This window comes from Periplaneta americana, chromosome 5 (genome assembly GCF_040183065.1).
Source record: "Periplaneta americana isolate PAMFEO1 chromosome 5, P.americana_PAMFEO1_priV1, whole genome shotgun sequence".
Taxonomy (NCBI): Eukaryota; Metazoa; Arthropoda; class Insecta; order Blattodea; family Blattidae; genus Periplaneta; species Periplaneta americana.
Window position 1 is genome coordinate 88,229,696 of NC_091121.1, and position 19,010 is coordinate 88,248,705.

Genomic DNA, 19,010 nt, shown 5'->3' on the forward strand with positions numbered 1-19,010 from the left:
ACATATAATTCGAATCAGGCAACTTCATTCCAGTTTATAGGTAGCTGAAATACGGAGTATAGTTATTATTAACCAGATATACCAGTGATAAAGATTTTGTGAACTTAGCTTTAAAAACATGGAAGTTAGTATTGCATTATTTTCCTTCTTAAATATACCTACTTATCTTGCACAGATAATATTTGTCCTTAGAAAAACGGATAAAGTTTTTTTTTGTGCATATTGCCATATGAAATTCCTTATCAAAATCTTGTAGGTTGTTTATTGCACGTCGTAAATTCATCCGGCTTTGGTAATAATTACTGCACATGGCTATTGGCTACCTTGTAGATTATGTAGAAAAAAGTAGATCTTGCAGCCAACTAGACGAAGATAGATGGCACCATGTATCGAAATGGAAGCTCTTTCCACCTCTTGATTTCTGTGCTGGTTTCAAGTAGCCATAATAGCTTATAAGTGGGCTTCTTGTTGAAATATAGCAGCTCGTAATACGAAGTAGATACCGACTTTTGATGACGAAACACGTTCTGTTTACCTACTTGAAGAGACTGTAGACAAGTACTTTAACACAGCAAACACGGCTTATAAGTAGCTCCTTGTCTTTACACAGTATCTGTGACTCGGAATTTAGTCTTGGGAGGTAGCAAACTTAAGAGTTGCATACGGCAGAAACAACTACATGACTGATGACGTTGTCTAAACCGTCCTTAGCTCAGTCAAGTTTTAACGTGATAATTTTTTTGTGGTTTTGAGCAGAGCATTTAAAGGCTTGACTTGTGTGTTGAATAAAACATGGATTTTTGCATAACATAATAGGAAGAGTAACGTGTTCATCGTGAGCTTTCCTGAGAGTTTATGCGATTATTTAAAAATGTTGCTCACTGTATTTTAATACATACGTACGTACGTACGTACATACATACATACATACATACATACATACATACATACATACATACATACATACATAACTTACTGTACATCATTTAAAAATAAAAGCTATCGGCATAGCTCAGGCCGTAGTGCCATTGTCCACTCATGCCGGACTGCAATTGGTCATGGGTTCGATTCCTGCGTGGTCAGATTAACTGATTGCATTTTTTCCGAGGTTTTCCCCACAACTTTAAGGCGAATGTCAGATAATCACATGGCGAACTCTCAGCCTCATCTCGCCAAATACCATCTGGTTATAACCAATTCCATCAAAGCTAAATGACCTGTTAGCTGATACAGTATCGTTAAACAAGTAACAATTTTAAATGAAATTTAGTTCATTAATAATATTAAGATATATGAATCATATACGGAAATTGAGAGGAAGCCGGAAAATAGGGAAGATTGGAGAATGCTGGGTTTGCAGTGAAATACCTGTCCTTTGACAGAAAAAATATCAATGAATGGATATAGGTATAGGGTAAACATTGGTAATTTCGTGATAATTTCATGAAAATTAATTTAAAATGCAAACGTGTAAATATATCCTTATTCCGATTTTTTCATCTAAAAGACGATAACTTGCTGTACAAATCTGGAGACATAAAAGATTGGACACGTTCTTGAACAAGTGCCAAAAACCACTTTTACAACTTAAGCTAAAAGGTTGGTTATTTCGTGATAATCTAGGTAATTTCGTGATATTACATTGATAATTTCGTGAGAGGTAGAAGAATTGTGGAAAAATTCATTAAAGTCAAATGAAATTCTCATTTATTGTTACAAGACTTCAAACATAGTAATTCCGTCTAATATTCATAGCAAGAAAACATAGAAATACATATCAACACATAATAAGAATGAAATCAAAGTAAAATTGACATTGAAAAGGGATCTTCTTTGCCCTGAAAGGGTGAATACTTTTATTACGGACTTTACTATATTCTAAATTACTAGGGTAACTCCAAAAGTAATGGATAACATTTGTTTAAAAATTACATTTTTATCCTACAGCTTTGGTATTTTCACAGAATGTAGATACATCCTTTAGGAACAAAATGTCACTTTTCCACATAATCCCCATCCCTTTCAACTGCCTTACGTAACCTAGGAACGAGGGCCTGTAGATTAGCACGGTAAAAGTCTGGACCAACACGTCTGAGCCACTCTTTAGTAGCGTGCACAAGGGAGTCATGTTCTAACCTCGTTCCGCGAAGGGATCCTTCAGTTTACCAAAGATATGGTAATCGCCAGTTCAGGATTGTAAGGAGGATGTTTCAGTGTTGTCTATCCGAATTTTCTGATCTGGTCTGTGGTCTTGTGACTGATATATGGCTGTGCGTTGTCGTGCAATAGCAGAACATCCTGCTTCTCCCGATGTCGTCGAACACGACTCAGTCGAGCTTGAAGTTTCTTGAGAGTTCCCACATACGCGTCAGAATTAATGGTGGTTCCGTGTGACATGATGTCCACAAGCAAGAGTCCTTCTGAATCGAAAAACACAGTAGCCATAACTTTTCCTGCTGAAGGTGCACTTTTGAATTTCTATTTCTTTGGTGAATGTGCATGATGCCACTCCATTGTCTGCCTCTGTCTCCGGTCCAAAACGGTGGAGCCATGTTTCATCTTCTGTCACAATTCTTGCAAGTAAGTCATTTAGCACTTATCATTGGCACTTAGCATGATAAAAAATCAAACAGAAGCTACACTGAACCCATTGCGTGCCCTTATCTTTTTTGATATCACATCTTATCTTGAGATTTCTAAAATTCGTATTGTAATACAATTTTTAAAATAGTATAAAATGTAACGCTTAATGCTCAACAAAATTTCGCCTCAAACAGCTAAGATTTCTATCAGTAAAGCTAAGCCTATATGGCGACTACTGATGTATCTAAAATTCCAAAAACATTTCCTAAAATTTCATTAAGGTATAATAAATCATTGTACCAAATATCATATGATTACCTTTAGTAATGTAATTACAAACATCTACAAAATTTGTACGCCTGAGAAGTCGACGCAAACTTGCTCTCTCCAAACATAAAAGCTCACTGAAGCAGCTACTATAGTCACACAAAGCGTAGCTGTATGTTTCTGGAATCCGGACAACATATGCAATCCCTTGGTGGAAATTTGAATCTCGTAACACCATTGCTTAGTTCACAAAAGAGCAAAGAAAAAGTATCACGAAATAACCACTGCCACGAAATTACCAGTGTTTACCCTATACGTAGGATTGCTTAAAATCTTAACATTTAAACATTATTTCTGTAATGTTCGTAGTGAATTATACTTTGCCAATTTTTATCTTAATTATCTCAGAAGAATTTTCATTCGCTTCATAATTCAGTATTGCTTCACACAACCCCGCCATCGGTCCCTCTCCTGTGCAAGATTAATCCAGTCTCTATCATCATATCCCACCTCCCTCAAATCCATTTTAATATTATCCTCCCATCTACGTCTCGGCCTCCCTAAAGGTCTTTTTCCCTCCGGTCTCCCAACTAACAGTCTATATGCATTTCTGGATTTGCCCATACGTGCTACATGCCCTGCCCATCTCAAAGTCTGGATTTTATGTTCCTAATTATGTCAGGTGAAGAATACAATGCGTGCAGTTCTGCGGTGTGTAACTTTCTCCATTCTCCTGTAATTTCATCCCTCTTAGCCCCAAATATTTCCTAAGCACCTTTTTCTCAATCACCCTTAGCCTCTGATCCTCTCTCAAAGTGAGAGTCCAAGTTTCACAAACATACAGAACAACCGGTAATGTAACTGTTTTATAAATTCTAACTTTCAGATTTTTGGACAGCAGACTGGATGATAAAAGCTTCTCAACCGAATAATAACACGCATATCCCATATTTATTCTGCGTTTAATTTCCTCCCGAGTGTAATTTATATTTGTTACTGTTGCTCCAAGATATTTGAATTTTTCCACCTCTTCGAAGGATAAATCTCCAATTTTTATATTTCCATTTCGTACAATATTCTGGTCACCAGACATAAGCATATACTTTGTCTTTTCGGGATTTACTTCCAAACCGATCGCTTTACTTGCTTCAAGTAAAATTTCCGTGTTTTCCCTAATAGTTTGTGTATTTTCTCCTAACATATTCACGTCATCCGCATAGACAAGAAGCTGATGTAACCCGTTCAATTCCAAACCCTGCCTGTTATCCTGAACTTTCCTAATGGCATATTCTAAAGCGAAGTTAAAAAGTAAAGGTGATAGTGCATCTCCCTGGGTTAGCCCGCAGTGAATTGGAAAAGCATCAGATAGAAACTGACCTATACGGACTCTGCTGTATGTTTCACTGAGACACATTTTAATTAATGGAACTAGTTTCTTGGGAATACCAAATTCAATATGAATATCATATAATATTTCCCTCTTAACCGAGTCATATGCCTTTTTGAAGTCTATGAATAACTGATGTACTGTACCCTTATACTCCCATTATCTGTCGAATAGAAAAAAATCTGATCAATAGTCGATCTATTACGCCGAAAACCGCACTGATGATCCCCAATAATTTCATCTACGTACGGAGTTAATCTTCTCAAAAGAATACTGGACAAAATTTGTACTACGTCAACAAACGTGATATTCCTCGAAAGTTACCACAGTTGGTTTTGTCCCCCTTTTTAAAAATAGGTACAATTATGGACTCCTTCCATTGTTCTGGTACAATTTCCTTTTCCCAAATAGCAAGTACAAGTTTATAAATTTCGCTATATAATGCACTTCCACCCTCCTGTATTAATTCTGCTGGAATTTGATCGATACCTGGAGACTTGTACTTTTTCAGATTTTCTATCGCAATTTCGAATTCTGAAAGCGTGGGTTCGGGTATAAATGGCTCAGCAGTTAGTATTTCAATTTCGTCCCGATCATTTCTATTTGGCCTTTGTACATTTAGTAGTTGCGCAAAATAGTTTTTCCATCTGTTTAGGATTGATGGAGAATCTGCAAGCAAGTCACCATTCTCATCCTCGATCACGTTTACCCTTGGCTGATATCCGTTCTTAAATTCCTTTATACCCTTATATAAATCTCGAATGTTTTTATTCTTACTATTTGTTTCTACCTCATTCAGTTTTTCCTTCAAGTAACCTCTCTTTTTATTCCTAAGTGTACGACTTGCTTCTCGTCTTTCATTGAAATAATTATCTCTCTTCTCTCCTCTTCTATCTACCATTACACGTGGAAATGATATGGATGCTTAACAAGGTCAGTGTGCATCGTTCTATTGAATGTGTGAAGACACGAAATCAATCACTTTGTCATTATCTGTTTTATTAAGATCTCCTCTGTAGAACTGTTACGTTATAGATATATGATTCTTTGTACAATTAAACCTGGCTATATGATGTTTACTTTCACGTAATAATTACACTGACAGAGGTTAAGGACCCTGCGTGAAAAATGTTTAACCTCAACTCAGTCCTCAACTATGTACCACAATTTTTCGTGGATCATAGTTGTATTTCATTTTGAAATATTTGTTTCAATAAAATGTGAATAATGTGATTATTTACTTCTGCAAATACGGTATCTCAGTAAATTCTAAAACACCATTTAACATTAGAGTCAAGTAAACAAAGAAACAGGCTGTTCCAGCATCAGTAGTACTAGCACGAATGATGGTCCGGTAAAACGAAAACTTCAGGGTAGAAGGAAAACAACCGTCCTTGCGAGTGACTATGAGAGCGATGAAATTGAATTCGATACAGATTATGATTCAAGAGAAGTGGAGAATCAAAGAATCGAAATAAGCCTAATGAATGTAGTTCTGACTACGATAAATAAACATTATCAATGAATTCATCTGCATAATATTTTGCTAAGAATGTGTTAGTTTATTCTGATACCGTACTGTTGTTCTTTGATATACACTCACCTGCAAAAAAACCGGGCCAACTACATTTTCTTTAAACATTTTGAAAATTGTAGGATTTTTTAAATAATTGTAGGTGAGCTGACGTTCATTTAGTTTTTCATTTATTTTGTGATAGGCCTATGTAACACTGTAATACTGAATACGTAATAGCCAACAATGATCTGAAAAGAAGATTCATTCTTCTTGTAATATTGTGTGTAAACTTCTCGGATTCATTTCGAGCTAAGCTGAAGATGTCTACAGACTGGTAAGCTCTTTTGAGGCAGTATTGGAGTACTTCATTGTATACAAATGTCACTAAGTCCTACCGATTCAGCAAAAGTGGTTGCATTGATAGAAGGTGGGAATAGTCAGCGTTATGTGGCTGCAGTTCTTGGGATTCCTCGATCGACCGTACAACGAGTGTACCATCGCTTTAGAAAGACAGGAGGTTATTCCAGGAGACCCGGTTCAGGGAGAAAACGAGTAACGTCGGCTCGTGACCATTTTATTATCCTAAACACATTAAGAAATCGCCATTCCACAGCTATTGAGACCAGAAGAGCCTTCCAGAAAATAAGACAAGTTAAAGTGAGTGAGAGAACTGTAAGAGAACGTCTGGATGAATGTGGGCTGATTCCAGAAGACCATCTAAAGGCCCAGAATTGCTCCAGCAACATCATGTTGAACGATTACGTCTTGCTCATAATCATGCTAATTGGAACCTGGGGGAGTGGCGACGAGTGCTCTTCATAGATGAATCGAGATTTAGTTTACAGATGGACGTGAAAGAGTGTGAAGAAAAGAAGGAGAACGTTTTTCTTCATGTTCCTTCAGTTCACGTGTCAGTTTTCAAGGTGGATCAGTAATAGTATGGGATGGAATTTCGAATGAAGCTCACACAGAACTTGTTTTCATTAATGGAGGTGCTTTGACTGCTCCAAAGAAGTCCTGATATAAACCCTATTGAACATGTGTGGTAAATGCTAGGGAAGCGAGTTACAAGTCACCTAACTCCTCACAGCAACTTACAGCAGCTCCGAAATCTTCTAAGTAAAGATTGGAATAGAATCGACCAAACTGACATCCAGAATCTGATCGAAGGGTTGAATCGGAGAATGGTAACAGTCATACAGTCACGGGGAGGTAATACCCGCTATTACCAACATCTGGGTGTCCACAAAATCAGTTGAACATTTGGAAGAAAATTGATACCATTTGTAAGTTTTTACATCTTTTAATTATATCCATTGTTTGGCGTTGAAAATAATAGCGCAAATGATAATGAATAAGTTTTTTTTCTGGGAAGCAATGTTTTCTTCATTTTTCATAAAAGATTTTCTGATTCTCACCTCATAAAAAATTGAGAAAGTTTAGGTGGCCCGGTTTTTTTTTTTGCCGGTGAGTGTAGTTGTTCATTATTGCAGAAAAATGACTTTCAGATTTCACTTGTTTATTGAGTGTTTATGTAATGTGTACCAATAAAAAGAATCCATGTACTTTTAATTTATTTTTAATATTTCTATGCTAGATGTTTCTACCCTTAAATTAGAAACTCAATGTATTGATTTACGAATAATGACAGCTCCAGCTATAGTCCATTCATGCTTTCAAGCATGAATATATGAGTGGACCATAGTTGGGCAACTCAGAATACAACTATGTACCAATGCTTATTATTTTTTTAACACTTGTAATTAAATAATTTCAAACACATATGTCAATATTTATTTTTAATATAAACTTACAAGAGTCTAAAGCCAAAATTTCACTTAATCTGGATGAATAGTACTGAATATACAAAGAAAAATGTGACAAATGTGGACCATAGTTAGGGGAAACTACGGTACTTGGGGGTGTATTATAAGTAGATAGATATATGTGGATTGATTCAGAAATTATACATACAAATGCATTACATTTTCAAAATTTCCCCGTAAATTCAGAACACGGGTCTTTTGACTTCGGATTTATGCCAATGCAATATTGAATAGAAAAAAGATGTTATCCTTCTTCCAATCAACTAAAACTTCAAACTTTAATAATGATTTGAGATTGGAATATTCCCCTTTTTACAGTACGACTATTTAGTCCTGACAGTCGCCGATAATGTGCGCCTGGGTCAGACGACTCCATTAAGTTACTTCAAGGGATGTTCAGGTTAGTCTGTCGCCTGCAGTCAGAGAGATCGGATGTCACGCGTGCGGTATAGCGTTGTGTTTCCAGTACAGTTAAGCTGTACTGCATTCCTTTACCGACCTCTCGCCCTTATCTCTACTCCGGAACTTTCCCCACTACTCCTATTACTTCCCCTCTTTCGCGTCGCTGAGCTGTCAGGACTAAATAATCGGTCTGTACATCCTTTGGATAGTTTAAGCAAAAATCTACAAAATGACTATTTCAGTTTAATTTCTGAATCTTTTGGAATGTTATCCATTTTCCACTCACCCGTTCAATTATAGCACGAGGTTTTATATGACAAGTATGCTATCATTCCAATGTAGGTGGATTTGTGTATTATCATTTGCGGAAAATGCAGTGTTTATTCGTCTATAAGCGTTCATAAACTATTGAGGATCGGTATTTTGCAACCGTTAAGCTGAAACCTCGATTTGAGCGGTTATTGGTTCTACAAGGTTTTGGAATTGCAGCGACGATAGGATCCCTATAATTGCATCAAACGTTTGTGCTCTTGGTTGAGTGCTGTTGTGATAATTATATTTTAAGGAACTGGGTAATAGCGACTCATTCAGTCATTCATATTTTTCTGTCCAATGGTAGATGTTTCACTTTAAACTCTATGTTCTCGATTCTTTCCTATTTCTCGCCTTCTTCTTAGTCTCCGCATTACGAGCCATGTAACAATGCCGTCTATCGTCTGATACCTTTCTCCCCGAACATTTCTTCCATTCACCATTTCTTACAGTGCATCCTTCAGAAGGCAATTCTCAGCCAGTGAACCAGAAAATTTATTTTTCTTTCCCCGATCAGTTTGAGCATTATTTTTTGTTCACCCAATCTTTCTATCACAGCTTCATATATTATTCTGTCTATTTCACACGCTCCATTCTTCTTTATATCCCACATAATGCTTCTAATAGTTTCTCTCTACTTCGTCGTAATATCCATTTTTCTGCTCCGTACAGTGCTACATTCTATACAAAGCACTTTATTAGTCTCTTCTTTAATTCTTTTTCCAGTGAACATCAGAAGATGTTGTTTTTTTCATTAAAAAATCCTTTGCCATTGTTATCCTCCTTTTGACTACTGGGAACAGCTCATGTTACTAATACTGTAGCAATACTTACAGTTACTGTTAGTTACGATGATTGTGAATATCGTCGTTGTTCATGCAATAACTCCTATGTGCAAAATATAAAATTGTTCAGTAGGAAGAAAAACACATTTATTCATTCTATGGCAGGAGTACATAGGAGATTGTGAATTCTTATATTTTCGAAAGAAAGAAATATAACTATTGCACATATAGGACATTTTATTATTTGCTGTATCACTATTTAAGCTATCTAATAGAGCAAAAATCTGAAAATCGATAAATGTTACATAAGAGTTATTGCAGGAAAAACGACGATATGATTGAGAGTGAAATAAATTTAATACAGTTAATTTGTTGCTTTTGTTATTTTCCTTTATTTCCTTATTGATTATAGACTATACCATATACCTGTGCAAGTATTTACAATGGTATACCACAGTCTAGTATATACAGTCACGAAGCTTGAGTTGTGAGGGTGCTAGGAACAATAGACTGTGCCGGTACTATTTCACATTGTCTGTAATGAGGCGATATTAGCGATCCTAGTGGTTAGTAACTATCTATGGATGCGTTTTTACTACGTATTGAGCTTCGTGACTGTATATACTCGTACTAGACTGTGGTATTACTCTGTTTAATCTGTTTGTTTGAGATGTGTCGATATGTCTCTATGATAAGGAATGTAAGGAATACAATAATTCATGATAGTAAGTCTTTCCTTCTAGCAAACAACATAATACTCGTAAAAAATTACGTTGTGTAATGCTACATAGGAGATTTCATAAAAGTGAGGTGATCGTCTGTCAAACGAGATATCAGTTTAGATTCATTTTTGAAAAAAGAAGCTGTTTGTATGTACATATAAAGGATATAGCTAAAATGTATATCAAAACTTTAGTGGCGTATTCTTCTCATAGAGAGAATGTAACAGTAATATGCGTTACAAGAGCGGTATGTTGAAGTTTTCATGTTCGTGGAAAAGTATGAAAAAGCGAAACGTAGTTGAGCTTTTTTAATTTCAGAGAATTGAAAGAAATCATACCGCTCATGTATCGTACATTATTTTGTGCGAAGATCGTTTATTAAATACCTGAAAGAGGAATTTCTAATATTAGTTGCAAAGAAATCTCCATCTTGGTTTCTGTTCAGTGACGGCAAATTTGCAAAACAAAAATATCTATCTTCAACATTGTTGCTATAAAATGTTTTCTGTGTTTTTCTATACTCCAGCAGGCCGTGATATACGTCTGTCTTTTTTTCCCCCAGTCTATAAATGCGAACTTAAAACAAACGGTAAGGTTATGTAATGATTTATTTTTCATTTTAATATTTTAACAATATTATTTATAAAACATATTGCAGTAATAACATCGGCAAGTTTAATTTTGCCGATCTTGTTGTTTTTTTCACGGCTTCCTTAATGTTACTTGCATCACGATTGCAGTAACTTTAGTGGAGTTGTAGAGTTTACTTAATTTTTGCAAATATTTAAAAACAATGATTAACAGTGCAATTTAGGTGAAATTGCAGTGGTAAGTTTCCAATTTATAATTATTACTATATTGAACGTCTCTAAAAATAATATGTTAAAAGCCTAAAGCAGTAAAATCAATATGTCACTTAAGCGGTAAGAATAGGGAAATTGTTATGTGTGATAGGTTGGGAATACTGAATGTGTAATTTTAGACTTACCGCGGATTGGTTTTGTGCGGAAACCAAGCAAATACGCACGATCTCGCACAAAAGTATTATGTGGACATTGGTCCGGAAACGTCTTATTCCCTTATTACAGCCCTTTTTTCTACAACTTTGCTTACATGGATGCGATACATTATGTAATAAAATAGCATACCACTTAGAAATGTCAGTATTTGGGCCGGCATTGTTGGTGATGTTCTGGTAGGACCTCATATTCTTCAACCCAGGCTCAACGGAGAAAGATACAAAGATTTCTTAGAGTACACCTTATCTCTTCTGTTACACCATTACTTCATGTACGATGGAACTTCTGTTCATTTCGGTGTCAGTGTTCGTAGATTTCTAAATCAAATATTCCGTGACCAATAATTTGACCCCTGCGCTCTTCAGACCTAAACTCACTAGACTTTTATTTGTGGTGTCATTTAAAATAACTTGTGAATGGAAACCCCGGTGCAAGACGAGAGTCTTAGAAATATTTTGGAAGATTGCAAGACAAAACGATATTCTCTAGGTTACATCAGCGCATCCGAGATTCATTGCAACGATGGGTTGATGCATGTACTCATGCTAAAGGGGACCATCTTGATCACTTCCTGTAAGACAGATCTCCATGTGGTATGCTATTATTTCATAATGTACTACATCATATTATAATGTAAGCAGAGTTGTAAGAAAAGGGCTATAACAAGGAAATAAAGGGTTTCCGGACCGATATTCATATAACATTTTTACATTCTTATATGAGAGAAATATGCCCCTAAAGTTTTTATACACATTTTAGTTACACTCTGTATGTGATTCCAAATATTCAAACGTTCTATGCAGAAACTTATGTCGGTAACTGAGGAAAGCGGGATCGATTAAGTGATTGACATGACTGGATACTATAATCAAGAATGCGCTGGCAATGTGTTCATATAGCTACGGATTGCAATAGGCTACTGCAGATTCTGCGCGGAAATTTCAGAAACGATGTCCATACCGTAGACATGAAATTCGAGAGGTATTTACACGTAATTTAGAGGGATGTAACCGAGCGTGGAAGTTTTCTAAGTTCTCATTTACAACTTGAAGAAAGGCTGTTAGAAGGAATAGAAGGAATAGGACTTACATTTGTTAATAATAATCATAATATGATCACAAATAAAAATCCACAGTTAAGCACAATAATAATTGCTCACGTTTTGGAGTTAGTCATTGGTTTTAAACATACTACATGATGAATGTATTAAGTTTTTTGACTTGTTCCATATTATAGCTGTAAGCAATGTATGAATACCATGGAATGTTAATAAATACAACACAATACAATACTATACAATACAATGCAACTCGTGACTGTATTAAAGCTGCTGCTGAGCACATACAGCAGTGGTATAGCGCTCGCTGAAATGGGTAGAGTGCATGAAGGGTAAGGAACTCTGCTCCGTTGTACACAAGGGATAGAGAGATAGCATACCCGTCAGCAGCGACAATTGCACGCTAGGGCTGTGTCTTGTCCGCGGGTAAGAGACGGTAGCCCGAGCGTGCAGTGTTTTGATGACCGCTGACATAGAGCGTCATCCTGTTGTTATTTAAGATTCACTGTATCTTGTATTTTTAATGCTCTTGTTGAATCTTATAATACATTACTATAAACTTATGAAGACCTACTCCTTTGTTATTTGTTTGTATCTAGGCCTATTTATGTCGCACAATTTCTAAGTAGAAACCGATATTTTGCAAAGCTTTGTACATTTCTTAATAAAGAACAGAAACTTTTCATGTGCTTTTTGATATTATTGCCATATTCTAACATGGACGTTAGAAAAAACTTGGTAAAGGGTTTCCAACTTTAGGCTCGTGTATTTCGTGAATTATTATAAATTTTACTGAGGTATATTAGATTAAATCTATGTAAACTCGGTGAAGGAATATGTCTTTAAAATGTTGTACATTAAGTTACGAACACGATTCTTCCATTGTTTTTTTATTTTAGTAACAAACCTTTTCTTCTTCTTCTTCTTCTTCTTCTTCTTCTTCTTTTTTTTCTTCTTCTTCGTCTTCTTCTTCGTATCACGTATTAAGCCTGGTGGCCTGTTACGACCTCACTCCATCGTTCCAGTGGCCGGCTCAAAGATCTCGTTCCTAAAGGACGGTAATTTAGTGCTTGGCATGGTACATGGTATCCTTGTTCTATGTATCCTGACTATATCGGATTTCCATTTCTGTCTATAATTTTGAATTTTCTCTAAAATTGGGTCAATGCTTAATTCTTTCAAAATATCCAAATTTTTCTTCTTGTCTGATCTAGTACAGCCAACAGTTCTTCTTAAAAATTTCATTTCATTGGCTGTGATTCGGTGATTAGTAACTAACCCCTCTTACGTAAGTGAATTCGTCTAGTTTGCACTTGCGCTGCCCACTCTTATCTTATCAGTAGGCTCCGTATTCCAGCTACCTATAAACTGGAATGGAGTTGCCTGATTCGAAGTATATGTGACGTCACAGCGCAGGTACAGGTACGTTCGTATACAAAATAGTTACGTATCTTCTGCCCTCTTCCTCTAGAAAGTCAAAACCGGGTCACAGTCATAGTCTTATATTTCACTGCTCTTACTAGTCGTATTATTTAAATAACTACATCTTTGTGGCTGATTGAAGGTTCATTGCAGAGGTAAAATGTCTTACGTAAGACGCTCAAGCGTGTAATACTGCAGGGCATAGTTGAGGATATTTGAACTAATATTTTCACTGTCATTATAAACAACATTACATAAAAATTGTGTAAAATAAACGTAAAAATGACAAAAATAGTAAACTGAAACGCACTGCAATATCAAAAGGCACAAAAAGTGTGTTGAACGTAATGAAAAAGAACCGGTACCATCAAAATCTGAAAATTATAAAGATATTAACTCGACGTTTAGCATAGACTTGTGTAGCCCACCATGATGTTCATTACCAACATCTCAATTAATAAGTTAAATAATCTACATTTTAGGGAATTTCTAGAAAAGTATATGACAATTAGTGGGGTTTCAGTGATGAGCGACATGCAGTATCCTAATGAAACACGAAAAAATATCAGACAATAGAAATATCTTGTGCTACATCATGCACTAATAACACCATGTGCTATTGAAAGAATTTCTTGCAATATAAAATAATTTCAAGTGACATCCGCATATGTTTAAGTTCCGTAACTTACGAATGCACGTTATTATTCACTGCAAAGATCATGACCATATGAATATCACGGCTCAAGCATGTGTTTACTAGTATAGCTTCAGATTGTCGTGAGTTTAATGTACTCCACGAATACGCAGTAACAATCTGTTTATATTCTTATCCATTGCATTACCTGTGTTCGGCGTACTATATACCTAATGTCTTTAACTTCAGTCTTTAGGTAGCTGGAATACGAAGCCTACTTATCAGAGTATGACCTCATTTTATTTTATATAAATTTCGTTTGGAAACTACAATCTTCCGGCTGGTACAATAAATTAATCGATGATGCTCGCCAAATAATTAGCTTTAGGAACTATCTATTACACTTTTCCCAGTTTTGTAGTGTAGGTGTAATATAAACGTTTCACTTCTGTCTGTTTTAGTGCCATTGTAGGATCAACTATATATCCCTTTCAGTTTCTTTAGCTTACAAGTAGACTCATACGCAATGAGTCACTTGTGACGTAACATCAGCACAACTGGGTGCTAGAAAAACGAATGCATTAAATACCAAACAACAAGGAGTGTAAACAAAATGCGACACAAACGTGAAAGTAACATCTCAAATACAACGTACAGTAAACTTCGAAGGTTTTCTCCAAGTACTTCGATTTTATTTTTGTGTCATTACTTTATTATAATCCCGCGCCGTGGCGTCGCGGTCTAAGGCATTCTGTCTAGAACTCGCGTTATGGAAGCGCGCTGGTTCGAGTCCTCATGGAGGAAGAAATTTTCTCATGAAATTTCGGCCAGTGTGTGGGACCGGTGCCCACCCAGCATCGTGATGCCCTTGGGGAGCTACGATAGGTAGCGAAAATCCGGTTTAGCAAACCAGCTATAACGGCTGGGGGGATCATCGTGCTAACCACACGATACCTCCATTCTTGTTGGATGATCGTCCACCTCTGCTTTGGCATGTGAACGTGAGGCCAGCAGCCTGCTGTAGCGCCATGGATTTACTTTATTATAACTGTGCCATAATCCCATTTTGTTGAGTAGAGTATGTAAGTCGGAGATATCCTATTTTAAATGAATGTTTATAAACTTGCAGGTGTATATGAACTACTAAATGCGAGACACTTCAACACCATCACTCTCGACAGAAAAGAGATGGCAGATGAAGTTGGTGCTTAGTCTGTGACGTAGCTGACTCTACAATTGAAACAAGGACGCAACGCCTGGCGTGCATCCAGCTGTTGTACCGCATTGCTTTATTTATTTATTTGCCTGCTGCAGTCTGAGAAATGGATTCGAAAACAACTTGTTTAATTCTGTAAAGCGAAATCCCTCACCCCTACTCTTTCCACGCCTGGTAAAGGAATCGATGTTGTCTTGTTTGGAACAGTTTAGATTCTTAACGCTTCCCTACCAATTACTTTGCAAGTAGAAATTTGGCCTCCAGCCAAAGAAAACCTGTATCCACATGTCATGGGATTAAAGCAAGTGAGAGCCTATAATGAGAACTGTAGCTATAGAAATATTAAGCGCTGTTTAAATTTGCTCATACTGCCTCGTTACGTTTCACACAGTGTGAACATCGTTTTATACACAATTACCACACGATTTGTTTACGAGAAACTCAATCCAAATCCAGTTATGGTTGAAAACAAATAACCACTCTAATTTACACTCAATTAGGAAGCCATGGGAATCAAAGTGTCGTACGTTTTCAAATATATTTTAAAGGAAAATAGGAAAGTTAGGACAAAATGGAAGGATTTCTTGAGGACAGGAAAGTTCCATTAAATTCATGTAATGTGTAACGTTTCATAATTATTTTTCAACAACAACTGTAACCGCAGGAAAAATATGAGTGTTATAGCTTCATAAACACGGCAGCTGTTGTATGTTAAAATTACGACACTCTTATTGGAAGACTCTTTACTACCTTTTATTGGTACCAAATCCAGAATTTCTTCCATGTCAGCAAAGTAGTTGTACACACCTCTCTCAAAAGTGACTGAGCTGTATTGCTCACATTTCCGCTATCATCTAATGTCAACGAACAACAAATGAAATGCTTTAATATTCCCACTAACTGTTCTTGTATACTAGGCGCAATGGATAGTTGGAAAATGTAAATAATCACGGAAGATCCCATGCTCTTTGCCCCTTGCGGTTGGCCCGTAGGGGAGAGTCCTTCCGTACTGGAACTGATCACTGCGCGCATGAGCTAGGCTGGCTTCCCTAGAATGAAGACCGAATTTAGTTCTACAGAAGTCCACAAAGTCTGCACACGAAAGCTAAGGCTTCAAAGTCTGACATTTATCTATAATTTTGTATGGTGTAAATTTAACTACATAAAATTTCTAGGACTTTTTATAGACTCCAGTTTAACATGGGATAAGCACATCGAATACATATGCACAAAGCTATCAAGAGTTTTATATTTGTTAAAGAAATTAACGACTTCCGTCTCTCAATATTATTTAAGATGTGGCTACTTTTCTTTCTTTCAGTCGATAATCCGATATGCCCTAATTTTCTGGGGAAATGGAACCAAAATTGGAAGAGTGTTGATTTTACAAAAGAAAGCCATTAGAATTTTATGTAAATCAAACTATCTGGAACATTGTCGGCCACTTTTCAGACAATCGCGAATTTTAACAATCATAAATTTGTATATATGATCTAGCACTCTACACTCGACAAAATATCGACAATTACTCATTAGTAGCCAATATACATAATCATGAAATTAGAAATAGTGAACAAATTAATATTCCATATTGTAGATTACACAAGAGCAACACAAACTTTTTAATTATGGGGATGAAATTATGTAATAAGCTCCCCAGTCAATACTATAAATTACCAATCAATAGCTTCAAAACTAGATTTTACAATTGGTTATTAAATAATCCTTTTTATTCTATTGCTGAGTTTTTCAACACTAATTTGTATGAAATTGCATTTTAATAAATACGTTTAATTGTATTTTAGTTAGTTTTCTTTAATCTAAAAGTCTCAAATTGCTTCAGGTTTTCATTGTATTATTTAAATCTTACTGTTTCATTTATTAGTGTTTTTAAAAATGTATTTACAGTGGCTCCCATAAATATTCGGTTCGTGATTGGTTTTACAATATTTTGCTATTGTTGTTTTGTTCTCTGTTGAAGCGAACCTGCATTTCGTTGCAGATAAATCATTTAAACACTTTGTACATAACGTTAAAGAATTTACATCGAAAGTTTAATATTTACGATATAATAACAATTAATCGGTAAGTAACATGAAAGCTCACTCTCTTTAATATTCGGTTTTGATTTATTTGCTTTAAATCCAATGCACGTTTTCTGTTGACATCATTGTAGGGTTCAGTAGCAAACGCGCAATCATTCTGTCTACACGTGGTGCACAGCCCAGGCGAGGTTGGATTAATCTACAGGTCGTCAAATTGGTCGCAAAGGAAACAAAACAACTTTTGTGATCTATCATGACGAAAAGGAGCTAAAGTACACAAAAATAGCCAAAATATTAGTATGAGTAGGAGTACAGTTGGGGATGTAGTGAGAAGAAACAGAAACGAAGGCAGAATCGAGTACATACCAAAAAAAAAAGGGCAGCAAAAAAATTAACTGAATGTGAAGAATGCTCCATCCTGAAGAAAATAAAAGAAAATCCTCGGCTAAGTGCAACGAAATTTGCAGCATGTGTTCGTGAGGAGTTTAGCAAGCAGGTAGGTGCCGAAACAATTCGAAGAGTTTTGAGGAAAAAGGGGTTTAATGGGAGAGTGTGTAGGAGACAACCTTACATAAATGAAATGAATAAAAGGAGGCGGCTTCAGTTCGTAAGGGAACATGTCCATAAAGGGAAGACTGGGGGACGATGTGATATTTGTTGATAATTTGTTGCCAACAGTGAAACACGGTGTGGGCAACGTCATGGTATGGAGTTGTATGGCTGCAGGTGGGGTTAGTGAACTTTTCATAGAAAAAAGGATGAATTAGCATGTGTATTTGGACATTATGAGAAATAATTTAAAACGAAGTGAAGAGAGTCCAGGGATTAAAGACAGTTTCAAGTACTATCAGGACAATGATCCTAAACATACAGATGAAAAAGTGCGTTTATGGCTTCTATACAACTGTCCGAACACTAACACAACCACCGAATTTAAATCCGATTGAGAATCTGTGGGAGAAACCTAATCGCAAGATCAAACAATTTCCTATCACTTCCAATACAGAACTGAAACGGAGATTAACGGAAGAATGGACGAAAATTATTCCCCAATTTACTACGGAGTTATCCAGGAGCATACCAAGGCGCTGGTGGACTGTTTTGAGGCAAAAGGGGTTTTCAACAAAATATTGAATTGAACAAACCGAATATTGGCACTATGTTATATCACAAATAATGTAACAATGTTTATAATTTTTATTTATGTAACAGAGAAGATGTTTTTCATTTTGTTGTAATTCCATGTAATTTGGCGGAGAGTACACTTTTAAGTTTATTATAGTGCACATTTTTATTTTCATTAATTTTTTTTGAAAATAATTAGTGTATTTATTTTAATCTTACATGTCAGTCAAACCGAATATTAATGGGAGCCACTGTATATGTTTTTCAGTGTATTCTGACGAAGCCTAAACTGTATGTCTAATGGCCAAATAAATTGAATTGAATTAACTACGTAAAAAAAATACGTTTAATTGTATTTTAGTTAGTTTTCTTTAATCTAAAAGTCTCAAATTGCTTCAGGTTTTCATTGTATTATTTAAATCTTACTGTTTCTTTTATTAGTGTTTTTAAAAATGTATTTATATGTTTTTCAATGTATTCTGACGAAGCCTAAAACTATATGTCTAATGGCCAAATAAATTGAATTAAATTGAATTGAATTAACTACGTAAAAAAAATTCCTCACCAATGTGACGCCTAAGCGTGCATTGTTCTTGTCGTATACCGCTTACAGCCATTCTAAAAAATGCCATGAACCAGCTCTAGTTACCATAGTTATATTATGATATAGAGATGTGAAAATTGTTGTCTAT